The sequence below is a fragment of the Callithrix jacchus genome, chromosome 12, assembly GCF_049354715.1.
Source record: "Callithrix jacchus isolate 240 chromosome 12, calJac240_pri, whole genome shotgun sequence".
Taxonomy (NCBI): Eukaryota; Metazoa; Chordata; class Mammalia; order Primates; family Cebidae; genus Callithrix; species Callithrix jacchus.
Window position 1 is genome coordinate 59,643,307 of NC_133513.1, and position 4,890 is coordinate 59,648,196.

Sequence of the window (4,890 nt, forward strand, 5' to 3'; positions counted from 1 at the left end):
GCCTCTCCCAGGAGGTCATCCTTAAGCTAAGACTTGAAGGCTAATTAGATGTGTGCCAGGCGAAGAGTGGAGAAAGGGCATCCAGCCAGGGGGAACAGCAAGGGCAAAGGCCCTGCAATGGGAACACTCACGTCACACTCTAGAAGCAGAAAGAAGGCTGCAGCAGCTGCAGAGCAATGAGCCCAGAGGGCTGAGGCCCACAGGCTGGGGTTCTGGAGCTTGTATTTTATCCTGCAGGCAATGGGAGGCACCGAAGGGTTTCGGTGAGGGGAGGGATGCCATCCCATCTAGCACAGCAGCTCCTGAGAGGAGTGGATTCTGGGGGGCCAGGGTGGCGGAAGGGAGGCCCCCATAGTTGTCCAGGAGAGACATAATGGTGACTGGGACCAGGTGATGACAAAGGAGGTGAGAGGAGCAGGTGGATTCTAGAGAGCCATTTTGGAAGCAGGACCCACAGGGCTGGTATGGGGTTGAATGTTGTGGTGTTGGGGAGGAAGAAATCAGGAATGGGGTTGGCTGCAGAGGGAATGCTGGAGAAGGTGCAGAGGAGTTCAGTCATGATGGGTGGAGTGGGAGATGACTGTGAGGGAGCCCACAGGAGACGCACGGGTGGGCTGGTGGGGGCAGGGGTCCAGAGCTCTGAGCAGTGGTCTGGGGTAGACAAAGGCCAGGCACCATGGGCACTGGTGGGTTTTAAGCCCCAGGATGGGTGAGACCCACCAGGAGAGGCAGGTAGGGGGAGGGGAGGAAAGAAGTCAATGTACAGTCTGGGAGGGCAGGCGGAGGGGAGGCCTGGGGCAGGGGAAGAGGCTCAGGAGACAAAGAGGACAGAGCAGGGGCCCAGACGTGGGAGGGAAGCTTAGTCACACAAAAGCAAAGAGGTAGGGAGCATTTCAACTGTGTCAAAGGCTGCTGTGCGACCAGGCAGGGCTGGAGCCAGTTTGCCAACACAGTCTCTCCTACAACCCAAGCCAGGGCAGATGCCATGGTGGGTGGAGGTAGGAGGCACACAGAATGGAACGGGGTGAAGGGTGACTGACAGCGGGGAGGTTTGGCACCACCGACAGCTTGGCCGTGAAGGAGCAGATGCGGCAGCTGGAGGGGAGAGGGCTGGCTGTGAAGATGAAGGCACAGGGCACAGTGGCATGCACCTGTGGATGGCTGTGGGGGAATGGGAGGTTGAAACAGAGGACAGGCAGGGCTGCGAGCTTTCCAGCCTCTTTTCCTTCTACTTTTACCCTGTATCTGCAGTTACCCCATAATAACTACCCCTAACTTAGATGAGGACAGCTGAGCCCCAGAGAAGAGCCCAACGTCACAAGGGGGGACTCTGCCTAAGCTGGCTCCACACACAGCAGGCTGTTTGTCTACCAAGAATCATGCAGCTGTCCTGTGGGCCCCTTGACCAAATCTGGACGTCCTTCCCTCCGTGCCAGGCTGGCACTGTCCAGCCGCAGGAATCCCCCATCCCCTCCCATCCCAGGCAGTGCTGCAGAGGACAGCAGACAGACCAGACACCGCCAGAGAGATCCCCGTTTTTTTTTTTTTTTTTTTTTTTTGAGACGGAGTTTTGTGGTTGTTACCCAGGCTGGAGTGCAATGGCACAGATCTCAGCTCACTGCAACCTCCGCCGCCTGGATTCAAGCAATTCTCCTGCCTCAGCCTCCCGAGTAGCCGGGACTACAGGCGGACGCCACCATGCCCAGCTAACTTTTGTATTTTTAGTAGAGACGGTGTTTCACCTTGTTGACCAGGATGGTCTCGATCACTTGACCTCTTGATCCACCGGCCTCGGCCTCCCAAAGTGCTGGGATTATAGGCGTGAGCCACAGCGCCCCCGGAAGGGGCTTGACCCTCCAACTCTTGGGGGAGGGGGCTTTTAAATGAAATGAACACAAAAATACAAATGCAAAATTAGGTCCCGGGACTTGCAAGGATCTGAAAGTTAAGCTTCAATTAGCCCCAGGGTAACTCCACCTCTGACTGCAGTGACCTTGAACCAGTGACTTCACCTCTCTGAGCCCGGGATCCTCGTCTGGAAAGACAGCTGGCAGTGTAGTGCCAGCGGGAGGTCTAAGGTAACTGTGCAAAACGTTTATCACAAGGCAGCGTCCCAGTGAGTGTTGGACAGGCGGCGGCAGTGGCTCTTAGGAACTGGGCTCCCTGGGGCTTGGAGTGGGGTGGGGTGGAGGAAGGGTGAAGCAGGGGGTAAGTGTATGGGGAGATGAAGGTCGGGGAGCCGCTCTCTCCCTGAGCCTTTGCCTTCTCAGTGCAGCACCCCGGTAAGGCAGTGATGGTGTGCGGGGCCCATCCCACCCCTCCTGCCCATGCACCAGGCCCAGCCTGGCACCAAATGGGGTCCCCCTCCCCGCATTTGGTGGCGCTCCACAATTTACCAAGCAGGCACATCCCATCCCTCCCACCAGCAGCAATAGAATGAGGCCATCGGACAGAAGCCCAGCGAGGGGACGGGACAGAAGGGAAGGGACATATCCCGCTGAGGCCAGAGCCCTGGGTAACCCCCACCCCGCCCGACCACGGGGCGGGGACGGGAGCTCTAGCCGGAACGTCTCTCCTGCGAGGCTCGTGTCCCGGCCCCGGCGGCGGGACCCGCAATGTGGGGAACAGGGGAGATGGGTGGCTCCCACTTGGCGGCGACAACGCCCCCTGCCCGGCGGGAACACTTACCGCCGCCTCCGGTCTCTGTCTCTGGCTCCGCAGCCCGCTAGGCTCTCTGGCTGACTCGCCCGGGTCGCCCTCCGCGCGCTTTCCCACGGGGGCGGGCGCCTGGGCCTCCGCCTCTAGCCCCGCGGGCCGGCCGAGCGCGCTCACCTCCCCGGGCTGGGTCGGTCCTGCCATGACTGGGGCCACAGCCGAGCGCCTGGGCTGTGCCAGGCTCCGAGCCAGGGGCGGCGGGGCGGTTGGGCTGGGCACCGCGCCGCACAGACCATTATGCCCCTTCGCTGCAAACGGGAACGCGAAGCCAGAGGCAGGCAGGCACGGCGACTCCAAGTCCAGTGCTCTTTTCCTCTGCCTCGGCTTCCTCCTGCTGACAGTAATCAAGAAAACTACCCTTTCCAGCCTCATTGATTAAGCACTTATTACGTACACCGGGCACGGAGTGAAACGGTCCAGGGGAGCTTCTGCTCCCGGGAAGCTCACAGCCTGTGAGGAGGTGGATAACAGGGGACATGGTGGAAAGACCCTGAGTTAGGATGATTAGGCTGGAGAAATCCTCCTGGCTGGCTTCCTGGAGGAGGAAGCCTAAAGAATTAAGCAATTTTTTTTTTTTTTTTTTTTTTTTTTTTAGACGAAATCTCTCTCTGTCGCCCAGGCTGGAGTGCAAGGGCGAGATCTCGGCTCTGCAAATTCTGCCTCCCGGGTTCAAGTGATGCTCGTGCCTCAGCCTTCTGAGTAGCTGGGATTACAGACGTCACCATGCTCGGCTAATTTGTGTATTTTTGGTAGAGACAAGGTTTCACCATGTTGGCCAGGCTGGTCTCAAACTCCTGGGCTCAAGCAATCTGCCTGCCTCGGCCTCCCAGAGTGCTGGGATTACAGTCTTTAGCCACCACACCCAGCTAACGGTTTTTGTTGTTGTTTTTTTTTTTGAGACGGAGTTTCGCTCTTGTTGCCCAGGCTGGAGTGCAATGGGGCGATCTCGGCTCACTGCGACCTCCACCTCCTGAATAGCTGCGATTACAGATGCCCGCCACCACGCCCGGATAATTTTTGTATTTTTATAGTAGACACGGTGTTTTCACCATGTTGGCCAGGCTGGTCTTAAACTCCCGACTTCAGGTGATCCGCCCACTTTGGCCTCCCAAAGTGCTGGGATTACAGGCATGAGCCACCGCGCCCGGCCCTTGCCAACGTTTATTTTTAAATGGTAGTGGAGAGGATGCTTTTTGGGTTGCAAAGATGTTCAGGTTTCATAAAAGAAGTAGTTTACAGAACAGTTCATATAGTGTGATTCTTCTAAGTGCACATAAATACATGTGAACATAAATACCTAAGTGCGGGGCAGGGGGGCAGGAAGAATTTACCCTCAAAATATTAATCACGGTCATGTCTAGATCATGGGGTTACAGGGGATTTATATATATATATATATATATATATATATATATATATATATATACCATTATATACTCTGCAAGTTTTCTACAGCTAATAGGCATTCATTTGATGTTTAAAAAACACAATACAGCCAGGTGAGGTGGCTCACACCTGTAATCCCAGCACTTTGGGAGGCTGAGGTGTGTGGATCACCTGAGGTCAGCAGTTCAAGACCAGCCTGGTCAACATGGTGAAACCCCACCTCTACTAAAAATACAAAAATTAGCTAGGCATGGCGGCAGATGCCTGTAATCCCAAATACTTGGGAGGCTGAGGCAGGAGAATCGGTTGAACTCAGGAGTTGGAGATTGTAGTGAGCTGAGACTTCACCATTGCTGAGAACTAAGCATCTTGGTGGGGGAGGGGGCAGGAAGGTGCGGGAATCGGCTGCATTTTATCAAGAGTTGGGAGAGGAGAGGGGGAAGAAGCTGTGCAGGCCCTGAATGTTAGGAGACACTTCCACCCGCTGGCCTCAGAGCTCCACCAAACACAGGACAATCAAGTGCGGAGACAAGGCTGGGAATCATCCTAGATGTGGAAACTGAGGCTCACCAAGGTCATGTGCTCAACAAGGTCAGGGTTGAGCTGGGAGCAGGACCCAGGTGTCCAGCCCCTCATACCCTAGCCTAACTAGTACTAATTTAAACAACCTCCCGCTCCCACCTCTGCCTGCCCTCAGGGAGTGTCCTTGGCTGCACTTCCCCAGCAAGGATGATTTTCCCAGCGGGGCGGGTCCTTCCAAATTTTTGTTACTGTCCCCACCATTCCTGC

The 4,890-nt window shown here is 56.0% G+C and overlaps 1 protein-coding gene across 2 annotated transcripts in view; it reads right to left on the bottom strand.

Annotated features, from left to right (window-relative positions):
• Positions 1 to 2,773, bottom strand: part of PALD1 (phosphatase domain containing paladin 1) — a 100,481-nt gene extending 97,708 nt beyond the window's left edge. For both annotated transcript variants that reach the window (XM_078345647.1, XM_054242951.2), the window contains exon 1: positions 2,689 to 2,773. The gene's annotated coding sequence lies outside the window, so the exon portion shown is untranslated. The remainder of the gene's footprint in view (positions 1 to 2,688) is intronic.
• Positions 2,774 to 4,890: the final 2,117 nt, after the last annotated feature.